Consider the following 13,660-nt stretch of genomic DNA (forward strand, 5'->3'; position numbering starts at 1 on the left):
TACCTTTGAAGACTGTGCTTCTTCCAGACGGTTAGGCGTCAAGGTCTAGAGCATCCAAGAGGAATTGTGGATCGCCGAGTGACCAAGTCTGTGAAGGTTTGGAAGTCGCCTGAAGACTTACCACGAGTGATTGGACGGGATCTGTGTGATCTTAGTTCAAGGAGAATACGGTGAGGACTGGGTGTCCTGAGCTGCGTGCTCAGTGACTGGGTGTCCGGGACTGCGTGTTCTCGAGTTTAAATACTCAGCCGCTCCAACCAGACGTACAACTGAGACAGCAGTTGGAACTGGTCTACCAAATCATTGTCTTCACCAACCTAACTGGTTCTATTTCCTCAACCCTTTCATTTCCTCATTACTGTGTTGAGTGTTTGTTCATATCTGTGTTTGAAGACTTTGACTGAAGACTTTCTCAATTTCCTCAGTTCAATTTCTTCAGTCTGTTTGTCTTCATCTTGTGTTATCCTGTGATTACGCTTTCTGTACTCTGTGCTAGTCTTCATTTCATCATGATGACCATGCTTGTATTCTGTTATGCTTACTTCTGAGTACTTATTCCGCTGCTAACAGTTCTTCCCTAAGGAATTTCCTCACCGGCAAATTCCTCAGTGAAGAATTCATAAAAATCCCCTATTCACCCCCCCTCTAGTCGATATAACGCACTTTCAATTGGTATCAGAGCAAGCTACTCCCTTGTTCTGTGTGATTTTGGTTTAACCACCTGGAGTTTTAGTTATGTCGACCGCAGGTATGATCAAGGTCTCGGCTGGGTGTCCTACCTTCGATGGAACGGACTACCCCTACTGGAAAAACAAGATGCGAATGCATCTCGAGGCAATTGACAACGATCTCTGGTATGTTGTGGAAAATGGTGTTCCCTCTGTTTCACCCTCACTGAACGCTACCGATGTGAAGAGATTCAAGCAACTCGATTCTCAAGCGAAGAATATCATATGTGGTCATCTGAGTAAAGGACAGTATGGAAGAGTGAGTGCTTTGGAAACTGCTAAGCTTATCTGGGATAGGCTGTCCAAAGTGAATGAAGGAGTCTCAACTCAGTGTGACTCTCGAGTTGATGTTCTTCAGAATCTCTTCAACCGCTTCAAGAGACTCGACAATGAAAATGTCCAACAAACCTTCGATCGCCTCACTGACATCTCAAATGAGCTTCAAGCCCTCGGTGCCACTGACATCACTGACCATGAGGTGGTGAAGAAACTGTTGAGATCGCTTGATTCCTCATTTGATACTCTAGGTCTGATGATACAAAAACGGGCTGACTACAAGTCTCTTGATCCTGCCGATATCCTCGAAAGGCTAAATACTCACGAGTTCCAGCTTGCTGAAAAGAGAGATCTCTATGGTTCGAGTTATGGCAAACCACGTGCCCTGAAGGCCAAGGTTGTGTCTGAGTCTGAATGTGAGGACTCTGGTAGTAGCCTTGGTGATCCTGAAGAATTGAGCTAGGAGCTAGCACTGCTCGTGAAGAAATTCTAGAAGTTCTCAAGACGTGGTCGCTTTGGAAAATCCTCAAGAGACAGTGATTCCTCATCAGGTGACTATAAGAGAAGGCTGTGCCACAAATGCAAGAAACCTGGTCATTATATTCAAGATTGTCCTCAGTGGGAAAAGGAATTGAAGAAGAAGAAATACAAGGATTACAGTTCTGATGATGCGAAGAAGAAGAAGAAATCGTCAAAATCTTCGTCATCAAAATCCTCGAAGTCTTCATCTCACAAGAAGAGCAGCTCCAAGAAGGCTCGGGCATTCATTGGCAAGGAAATGGACTCTGAAGTTGAATCTGAGGAAAATGAGGAAGAGGAGGCGTCTGAAGAATCCGAATCTGGTGTGGCGAGTCTGGCCTTTGCTACTGCTTTCGTTAGCAAGTCTATCTTCAACACTGAAGAAACTGACCCCCACCGACAAGCCTGATGAACATGATGATGACTACGCTCCCACCTATTGCTTCATGGCAAAAGGTGCAAAGGTACGCAAATACACCTCCTCTGAATCTAGTGAAAATGAATCTGATGAGAATCTCAAGCCCAGCTACTCTAAACTTGCAAAGATTGCTGTAAAACAACAAAGGGCTTTTGAAAAGGTTCAAAACATGCTAGACAAAAGTGATGATATGCTGGGTGAAGAAATGGATCGCACTAAAGCCCTGACTAAAAATCTTCAGAGACTTCAGTCTAGGCTTGATAACCTTCAAAGTCATCATAACACTCTCTTATCTGATCATGAGAAACTTTCTTATGAATTTCTTCAAAGAAAGCAAGATCTTGAGAAGCTAAGAGTGAGTTATGAAGATCTTCAGAAGGAGCGCAATTCATTACTTGCTCAACAAATCAGCACTTCTCAGGAAGAATTTGTTCCTCCATGCTTAAAGTGCATTGAACGTGAATCTGCTAATTCTTCACCTGAATGTTCAAATGCTTCAACTGTTACAAATTCTTCACCTGCCTCTGCTACCACTAATTCCTTATCCGAGGACATTGCTAGTATCACTGACGATGCAGGGCTGAAGGAACTGTACACGACAGGCATGTACAAAAGCCTCAAAGGGCATCAGATTCTTTGTGATGTGCTCAAAAAGCAGATCCTCAATAGAAACCCTAGGAAAGAGGGTATTGCCTTTGAGAGGAAACTTAATGCTGATGGAACATATTGGAAGCCTGAGCAGTACCCCAAAACCTCATGGGTTGCTGCAAAGGGACCTCTAGTTGATCCATCCATGTTATCTGGCTTTACATGTGAATCTCCTCGTTCTTCTGATGAGTCATTTGACTCCAACTATAAACTGTTCAAAAATCAGAATGGTGAAGTATTTGCTAGATATGTTGGGACTAACTGCAGGAACGGTTCTCCTATGAAGAAAATCTGGGTTCCCAAAAGTTATGTTGCAAGTCTTCAGGTGAATCTCCTCATGACACCACCTGTGAAGAATAGGAACCCCGGATCAAACTCTTCATATGGATCAAATTCTTCATATGGATCCAAGTCTTCATATGGACCAAATTCCTCACGTGGATCAAATTCCTCAACTGGATCAAAGTCCTCATATGATCATCATCGTGCTAACAACTCTATTTCGCAGGGTAGAGCTAAGGGCTATGAATATGCACATTATTCTTCAAATCATTATGTTCATAAGTCCTCGAAGAATTTCTCTGCTTATTCATATGCTTACCCTAACCCCTCTTATGTGAAACGAAATGGGTTGGCTTCTATGCCACCATTCTCATATGGTGCTCACAGAGTGATGAACTCTTTGCCACCCCTTCAGATGTGGGTGGTGAAGAAAAAGAACTAATCTCTTATGCAGGGTCAGGTCTCCAGACGTGCCTTAACGTCTGAAGAATTTGCTGGGGACCTGACAAAAATGCCTGAAAGGACGTAGGCTAACCATGATGAAATGAACCTTCATTTCACACGTCCTCCTACTGCTATATCTGTTTACCGCGTGATGAAATTCATCTGATGAACTTGATATCATATTCTTTATTGATGAAGCATATGAGATTGTAAGTTACACTAATTCATCTGTAGGATGATCAACCCAAAACCACTGAATGGGTCCTCGATAGTGGATGTACAAATCACATGACTGGTGACAAGAATCTTTTGATGGATGCTCCCTTATCACCGTCACATCTGAAGCATATCATCTTTGCTGACAAAGGCAAAAGTCAGGTATTGGGTCTTGGTAAGGTTGCGATCTCTAAGGATAAACACATGGACAAAGTAATGCTTGTTGAGTCCTTAGGATACAACCTCATGTCAGCCTCAATGCTTTGTGATCTTGATATGGTTGTTGTCTTTGGCAAGTATCGCTGTGTTGTGATTATGGAAGCTGACAATTCCAAAGTCTTCGAAGGATTTAGGAGAGGAGATTTGTATATTGTTGATTTCTCTACAGGACCACAACCAGCCGTGTGTCTACTTGCAAAAGCTTCAGAAGGCTGGCTATGGCATCGACGACTTGGTCATGCAGGCATCAGGAATTTGCACACGCTTGAAGAAGCATGTCATTGGCATTGAGAATGTCAAATTCCTCAAGGATCACTTATGCGGAGCCTGTGAAGCTGGAAAAATGACCAAGGCCAAGCATCCAGCGAAGACTATCATGACCACTACTCGTCCATTCGAATTGCTTCACATGGACCTCTTCGGACCAAATCATTACTCAGCATTCTCTAATGCTGCATCTCTATATGGTTTTGTCATTGTTGATGATTATTCTCGATACACATGGGTACACATTGTTACTTACAAACATGAAGTGCAGGAAGTCTTCAAACGATTTTCCTCGAGGGCTTCAACCAACTTTGGTGTGAAGATCAAGCACATCAGAAGTGACAATGGAACTGAGTTCAAGAATTCCGGTCTTGATGACTATCTTGATGAACTTGGTATTACTCATGAGTTATCTGCTCCTTATACTCCTCAGCAAAATGGCGTCGTGGAGCGCAAGAACAGAACTCTTGTTGAGATGGCTTGCACTATGCTTGATGAATACAAAGCGCCTCATCGTTTTTGGATTGATGCAATTGATACTGCGTGCCACATTATCAACAGAGTATATCTTCACAAATTCTTCAAGAAGACAACCTATGAACTCCTCACTAACAAGAAACCCAATGTGAGTTATTTCAAAGTCTTCGGTGCTAAATGTTGGATTAGAGATCCTCACCACAATTCTAAATTTGCACCGAAAGCACATGAAGGTTTTATGCTTGGTTACGGAAAGGACTCGCACACCTACAGAGTCTTCAACATCGCTCTTCACAAGATTGTTGAAACTGTAGATGTGCGGTTCGATGAAACTAATGGCTCGCAAAGAGAGCACCTACCTTCTGTGTTAGATGAACCAGCACCTGAGGATTCTATCAAGTTCAAGGCAACTGAGGATGTCATTCCTACTGAAGAACTTGCTGAAGAATTCATTCCAGTACGCGAAGAACGTCGAGCTGACGCACCTGAAGATAATGATGAAGTCAATGGTGCTGAGGAAAATGATCAAATACCTCGACGTCAACCAGCTCATCCTCGCGTTGCAAAAGAAGTACAAGTTGACAAGATCATCGATGACATTGAAGCGCCAGGTCCTCTCACACGCTCAAAAGCTTCACATTTATCTAACTTTTGTGGGCACTATGCTTTTGTCTCTATCACAGAGCCCACTAAGGTAGATTAAGCATTTTTGGAGCCGGAGTGGATTCAGGCTATGCAAGAAGAATTACATCAGTTCGAGCTCAACAATGTCTGGGAACTGGTCAAACGTCCAGATCCTCACAAGCATAATATCATTGGCACAAAGTGGATCTATCGCAACAAGCAAGATGAAAATGGCCTTGTGGTAAGGAATAAGGCACGACTAGTAGCTCAAGGCTACACACAGGTTGAAGGAATTGATTTCGATGAAACTTTTGCACCTGTTGCTAGACTTGAGGCTATTCGCATATTGCTTGCTTATGCTAATCATCATGATATCATCTTATATCAAATGGATGTGAAAAGTGCATTCCTCAATGGTAAGCTTGAGGAAGAAGTATATGTTGCTCAACCCCCAGGTTTTGAAGATCCAAAGAATCCTGACAAAGTCTTCAAACTTAATAAGGCCCTCTGTGGCCTCAAGCAAGCCCCTCGGGCGTGGTATGATACATCGAAGGAATTCTTCGTGAAGAATGGCTTCACACCCGGTTCACTCGACCCTACTCTCTTTACTAAATCTTATGATGGTGAACTGTTTGTGTGCCAAATGTATGTTGATGATATTATCTTTGGCTGTACTGACCAACGTTATAGTGATGAATTTGCCTATATGATGAGTGAAGGATATCAAATGTCTATGATGGGAGAGTTGAAATTCTTCTTAGGTCTTCAAATTCGTCAACAGCGCAACGGCATATTCATATCTCAGGAGAAATACCTCAAAGATGTACTGAGGAAATTCGGCATGCAAGATTGCAAAGGCGTCAAAATTCCTATGCCCACAAAAGGCCATCTATGCACCAATCAAAATGGTATTGACTTCGATCACAAGGTATACCACTCCATGATTGGTTCTTTATTGTACTTATGTGCATCTAGGCCAGATATAATGCTTAGTGTTTGCATGTGTGCCCGATTTCAAGCTGCACCGAAGGAATCACACCATAAGGCTGTGAAGCATATTCTTCGATATCTAGCTCACACACCAACACTAGGATTATGGTACCCCAAGGGCTCTGTCTTTGATCTCATTGGATATTCTGATTCTGACTATGCTGGTGATCATGTGGACCGCAAGTCAACCTCTGGCACTTGTCATTTCCTCGGACGATCTTTAGTCTGTTGGTCCTCGAAGAAACAGAACTGCGTATCACTGTCTACTGCGGAAGCTGAATACATTGTTGCTGGCTCTTGCTGTGCTCAACTGCTTTGGATGAAGCAAACACTCAAGGACTATGGAGTCAACGTGAAGAATGTGCCTCTCCTCTGCGACAATGAGAGTGCCATCAAGATTGCTCACAACCCAGTTCAGCACTCGAAGACAAAGCACATTCAAATTCGTCATCATTTTCTTCGTGATCATGTGTTGAAGGGCGACATCTCTATCGAGCATGTGAAGACTGAAGAACAGCTAGCTGATATCTTCACTAAGCCCTTGGATGAGAAGAGATTTAGCAAGTTGCGGTGTGAGCTAAATATCTTAGAATCTTCGAATGTTCTTCGAAAAGGACACACATCCTAACACTTATGCAAAATTGATGACTTAGATGTGCAACACATGAAGAAACGTTTTTCTTCAATCAATGAAGAATAACACTCTAAGTGTGAAGAAATTAATGAAGAATTTGATTCTCAGAACCCTACGACAATTGTACGCGGTGTCTGAAATCATCATTCTAATACGGTGGGTCACGCCACCACAAAAAGTTGAAAATCTTCAATTTGAGTTTTTCCTCAGTGTTGAAATTCTTCAGTTTTTCAAATTCTTCAACTTTGCAAAATCTTCACTGTTCCCTTCGTTTTTCTTCATTGGCTATATACATATATGAGTTTATGTCCTCTACAGCATTCACTTATAGCTATTTCTTCAAGTTGTTTTTTCTGCTAAGTGAATGTGATCGGACCCTTCCCCCTCTATGCTATACTCAACCCAATCTATTCACAAATTCTTCATGTGCGTTCTATTTGAAACTCGTTCAAAATCTTCACTGTGTCCTTGTCAGCTGAAGAAATTGCGAACGAAACTTTAAAACAAATCTTATCCAAATTTTCGGTTTTGCCGCTCAAACTGTTCCTCATCCCACGATGCATTATTCTATTCACCCACGATCATACACGATCTCCACTACACAGTACGTGGGTGACACATGTCGCGTGAAGGAGAAAGGGCAGGGGCACGTTCGTCCCAAATCTTCGGGCGAACAGTTTTTCACCGTGTCTATAAATACCCCTCTCCCCTTCCTCACTTCATTTACTCCGCTCGATCGCTTCTCTCCCGCTCGAGCTCCTCAAACCCTAGCGCCACCGCTACTCCATCGTCACCGGTGAGGAAGAGCTTCGCTGCCTCGACCTCGTTGCCGCCGTACTCACGCCGACCGCGGAAATCTTCACTCCGCCGCCGCCGTAGTTGTCTTCCTCCGCCGAGTTAGGGAAAGGAAGATCTAACCTGATGAACTTCCCATCTGTTCTTCTCAGTTCGTCGTGTTCTTCATTTCGGGTAATTAAAAGTTACTTTTATTACTCGCTTTGATTCTCAAGCTTTCCTGAAAATCTTCAAAGGTGTTTATTCTTCAAATCTTCACATATATGAACACCTCAAACAAACTATGCTCTTGATTCGTTTCTCTAAGCAATGATTTTCCTCAGGATTCCTCAATTGTATGGATTCTCGATCTATACAACTTTGGAACCTAAGACAAAGATCGCTTAGTGAAATTCTTCAAGGCTCATCTGGTCAAATTCCTCAAAACTTGTTCTTTTCAAAAACCTTCTCAGAACGCATATGACCTCTCCAAATTCCTCGCACCTGTACTCTATTTACAGGTACTCATGTCTGCTGCTGAATCACTAGGTTCTCATCAACTTAACTCATTTGCAGCGTTCCTCGAAGAAAAACTGCATACTTCTTCAGAGAACTCAATTGTTCAAATTCCTCAACTGAAGAATATGGCAGACGGTAAGAAGCCGCAGAAGGGAGGAAAGAAACCCGAGGTTATGACTGCATTTGAGATCCCTGAGGAAATTTATGCTGACTATTGCACACCTGACGAAGCAAAATATGGCAAGGAAAACAAAAATCAGCGCAAGGTGCGCATTCAGAAGATTGAACGGAGATGGGCAAGGGAATGGAGGGAATACAGATATGTAACTCCAAAGTACATGAAGAAATTCGCCCTCAATCCTCCGTGCCCAAGAGCTCCATTGGCACCTGGCCAAGTAGCTGATCCCACAAGCATCAAACGTAGTGAGGACTTTCCTGAAGAATGGGCTAAGCGCCAAGCCAAATTGGCAAGACAAGCCAAGGAGGCAATGAAGAAATTCAATGAGGATTCTGCCACTGCTACTGCTACTGAGACCTTGGTCCAACCGAGGAAATCCATGCCAAAGAAGCCCGCTCGTAAGCCAAGTGCTTCACCATCAGCGCCCTCACGGCCAAGTTCCTCAGCAGCGCCCTCACGGCAAATTCCTCACACTGCTCCTGCTCCTCCCAAGTCCTCAGCAGTTCCGACAAAGTCCTCAGCACCTATGCATGTGACTACATGTCAAAGGACTGTTGGTTTCTCGATTGCCTCTGGTGTCTCAGCAAGTTCCTCAGCTGCACCAATTTCATCATCTGGCCCGACTCTGCTGAAGACCAAAGCAACAGCTGGACGAGGTCCTCGGCCAAGTCCAAAGAAGAAACAGGTCGCATTCCATGTGCCATCTGATGATGAAGCTTCTGATGATGAACTCACAGAAATCATCAGAGACAGACAGGTGAAGGCCGCTAGAGCCAAAGGCACATCTGACCGCTAGTCAAAATCACATGCTGACCCATTTCATCACTGAAGAGAAATGGAAGTTTGAAAAGGCAAGAGAGATCAAGAAAGCTCAATACGGAAAGGAGAAGTTCCTGAAGAAAAACGTTGTCAAAATGACACCTGAAGAACTTCTCAAGGTCCAGACTGAAATACAAGACCTCAGCAAAAACTTCAATGCTTATTATGCTGATTGGCAAGGGGCCAAGGTCAGATTCGTCAATCTGACGAAGAAATTCACCAATGTTGCAGCCTCAACGCAACATGAAATTCCTCAGGCTGAAGCCTCAGCTCGGCCGACTGAAGAACATGCCAGCACCGCTGATAAAGTTCAGGCTGCTGATGAAAATGCTAGTTCCAGGGCTGATGATCCCATTCCAGCCGCTGAAGAAATTGCCAGGGCATCCACTAGTGGTGCGCCTGAAGAAACTGAAGAAGTCAGGGCAACTGCATCAGTTGCGCCTGAAGAAAATCCAACGGATTCCTCAGCTCCATCTGCACCTACACCAACTCCAATTCTTCCATGTGCATTTGATGTGAAGAAGACCAAGGCTGCAGAGCGAGCTGCAGTGAAGAAAAGGAAGGCATCAGCTGTGTCAAATTCTTCGGCTGCGAAGAAAATGAAGCCAATGACCAGCTCACTTGAAAATCCAATTGATGCTGTTCCAATTTCCTCCATGCCGTCAAAGGACCTTGTTCCTTTTGGAGAAGACTATGAGATCCCCATCGGATCTGATGAAGAACATCATTCTGCTGCTTCGTCAGAGCAGATTGATGAAGAAATTGAGGTGGACGAAATCCCCTCAACGCCAGTCATTTCCTCACCTATGCCTCAGTTCACAGCTGAAGAGGCTGGTGTTGAGGAAATTGAAGATGAAGATGTGGATATTGGGTGCACCACACCTGTGATGAATGATGACTTTTAGGAAAGTCAGCATCCCAATACTCCTCTCTTCACCCCGCTCCAACAGATTCCTCAGTCCCCTGCACCAACAGTTCAAATGGGCTCTGAAGAAACTCAACCCACTCTCTCTGTGCATGAAGAAATTCCAGCCACTAGTGCTGATGAACCTGCTGCTGCTGATCCTCAGACTGCACCTGTTGAGGAACAAGAAATTCCTCAGCCTGAAGAACCTGAGCTCGCGATTCCTGAGGTGGTGATGCAACTCACTGACATCCCTCTGCCAAAGCAAAAGAATCCGTTCTCAAGCAAACAGAAGTTTAAGGCTGAAGATTTCTTTGCCGAGCATGTATTCTTCACTGACTATAATCCATATGACTCTGCTCGCATAAGGAAGAGGCCTTTCTGGACTGCCAGCCAAGCCAATTTCTATTCCTCAGTGCTCTTTAACAAAGACAAAGTCTTCGATCATGCACATATTCCCCATGTGGACATGGAGTCTCTGCCCGGCTTTGAGCCAGTCCTCAGTGTTCTTCACGACGCAGGACTTCTAAATTTCTGCATTGATATCTGTGACTGGAATGAAGAACTCATTCTTCAATTTTATGCAACCCTGCACATCACCGGAAACGCTGAAGACATGAACACATGGGTATTAGACTGGATGTCTGAAAATACTCACTACAAGGCACCAGCAACTGAATTGCTTCGTGCTCTACCACTCAGTCCTCCAGTTGATGATGCTCGTTGTATCTACAATGAACCAGAACTTTCAAATCACTATATGCAAGTGCTGATGAAGCCTTTGAAGCCAAGGCAGGCCCCAAGAACCAAATTCCTCGTCAAGGAATTATTGTATGTGCCTCGGACTGTCTATCAAATTCTGACGAAGACAATGAGTCCTATCAAAGGCCACGACTCAAATGATGAAGAAGTCATTGGCATCATGAAGAATATGCTTTTCAACATCATTCATGGCGTTCCCATAAACTTCCATGATTTCTTCATGAGGACTCTGGCCAATATTGCTATGTCACCATTCGAGCTGAAGCCCTATGCTCCTTGGATTATGAGATTCATCAGGGAAAGATCTTCACTGAATTACAAAGCTGACACTCTGAACCATGGTAGCTACTTGCCTCCCATTGAAGTCCTCAAACGGACATTTTCATCAGCTGATGATAAAGGCAAGGCCGCTGCTGTGATCGATGAAGGCATTCGTCCATTGGATGGTCAATTTTGCAAGGCTGCATCTTACTCCACCAATGACGATTCTGCCACCCATGACTCTGCCGCCAATACCTCAGCCAAGCAAAATCCTCAAGCCACAGCACCCAGGGTGATGACTGATCGTGAGTTACTCCTCAGTCTTCATCAGAAGGTTGATCGCAATCATAAATGGGTCAAGCGTCAGTTTGGTTCAATTCTTCACAACATGACCTCCACACACAATGCAGTGAAGAAGAACCACTACTACCTCCATGAAACCCTCAACCGCACCTGGGCTGTTCTCTCTCATGTCTATAGCGCTGCAGATCTGAAGAATATGGGTCTCAAGGAAGAATTTGACTGGTCTGCACCTCCACCGAAGAAATTCAAAAAGGTCAACTTATTCTTCATCGCGTGACACTGATGAGTATGAAGATTTGGACGACACTGCGGCAGGCCCTGCTCCAACAAACAACCCCGACAACGCTGGCGCTCCTCCATCAACTTGAAATTCTTTAGGGGCGTTAGTCCTCAGTTTCAATCCTTTTGGTCATTTGATGACAAAGGGGGAGAAATTTGAGTTAGTCTTCAAGCGGGTCTATATTAAGGGCATTTTTTTAAGTTACAACTCTCGTTCTTTTGAAACTTTTATTTGGACCGAGTTGTAATCTTAAACCCGATGGTGCGCTGATACTTTTGTTGCATTATGCTCTGCATGCTTATTCCTCGATTAATGACATTGCACGCATGCTGAATCTCATCAGGCACCATATTTCATCATGCATTTCAAATTCTTCATATTATATATCAAATGCGTGTATGAATTACAAGATATAGGGGGAGATCTCCATGATTCAACTCTTCAAATGTGCAATGCTTCAAAAGCAAAATTCCTTACTATGCACATCTTCAGGGGGAGTTCTTCTATATCTTGTAATCAAATTCCTCAATATCAGTGTATACACTTCATATATTTATCCCCGTTGAAAACTTAACCTATGTTGTCATCAATCACCAAAAAGGGGGAGATTGTAAGTGCATCTAGTGCCCCTTAGTGATTTTGGTGTATTGAAGACTTATAGGTTAAGGGACTAATGCGTTTGTGAGTGTACACAGATCTATAAGTCTATGAGGAGTTTGATATTTACAGAGAAAGTTGACACCTAAAAATGAAGTTCTTCAACTGAAGACTTTGATATTCTGAAGACTTTCTCAAGACTTTGAAAGTGAAGAAATTGGTGTGACCTTGAAGACTTGGTATTCATTTATGGAACATGAAGCGTGAAGACTTTTGTTTTCGTAGTTTCATTTTCTCTTTCTTGAGTCATAGGAAACATCGTATTGTTAAAGGGGGTCGAGGAAATACTAAGGAAAATTTTCCATGTGATGCTCAACTCAAAATCCTACACCTACCAATCCCTTCGAGTGAAGCCTTTGGAAATCTCATACAGTTCAGTCACTTTCTTCAGTGACAGAGACGAAGTTCTTCTGGTCACTGATGAATTTGTTCTGACTGAGGAGTTAGGAATTCGCCAGTGCGAATTACCTACACAGTGAGGAACATGATAGCCCTGAGGAATTTGAGAGTCAAATTTCCGACTGTTGCTGTGCTGCGCGCTAGCTGTCCCAAAATATCTTATTCACCTAACGGTCATATCATTGAGGGGCATTTATGTCTTATCATGTCGGGCTGCTCCCTAGGCTATAAATAGCCGCCCCCTACAACCACTAGCTGGTTGGCTGCTCCGAGAGAACTTGACACTTGTCATTTGAGAGCAACCCATCCTCCGAGGACTTTGAGCGAAAATCATCAAGTGAGGAAAATCCCAAACCCAAACACCTACAAACCCCAAAGTGATTGAGCATCACTGAAGAAATTGATCCCGCGTGGATCCGACGCTTGTTACCTTTGAAGACTGTGCTTCTTCCAGACGGTTAGGCGTCAAGGTCTAGAGCATCCAAGAGGAATTGTGGATCGCCGAGTGACCAAGTCTGTGAAGGTTTGGAAGTCGCCTGAAGACTTACCACGAGTGATTGGACGGGATCTGTGTGATCTTAGTTCAAGGAGAATACGGTGAGGACTGGGTGTCCTGAGCTGCGTGCTCAGTGACTGGGTGTCCGGGACTGCGTGTCCTCGAGTTTAAATACTCAGCCGCTCCAACCAGACGTACAACTAAGACAGCAGTTGGAACTGGTCTACCAAATCATTGTCTTCGCCAACCTAACTGGTTCTATTTCCTCAACCCTTTCATTTCCTCATTACTGTGTTGAGTGTTTGTTCATATCTGTGTTTGAAGACTTTGACTGAAGACTTTCTCAATTTCTTCAGTCTGTTTGTCTTCATCTTGTGTTATCCTGTGATTACGCTTTCTGTACTCTGTGCTAGTCTTCATTTCATCATGATGACCATGCTTGTATTCTGTTATGCTTACTTCTGAGTACTTATTCCGCTGCTAACAGTTCTTCACTAAGGAATTTCCTCACCGGCAAATTCCTCAGTGAAGAATTCATAAAAATCGCCTATTCACCCCCCCTCTAG

The sequence above is a fragment of the Triticum dicoccoides genome, chromosome 4B (genome assembly GCF_002162155.2).
Source record: "Triticum dicoccoides isolate Atlit2015 ecotype Zavitan chromosome 4B, WEW_v2.0, whole genome shotgun sequence".
NCBI lineage: Eukaryota > Viridiplantae > Streptophyta > Magnoliopsida > Poales > Poaceae > Triticum > Triticum dicoccoides.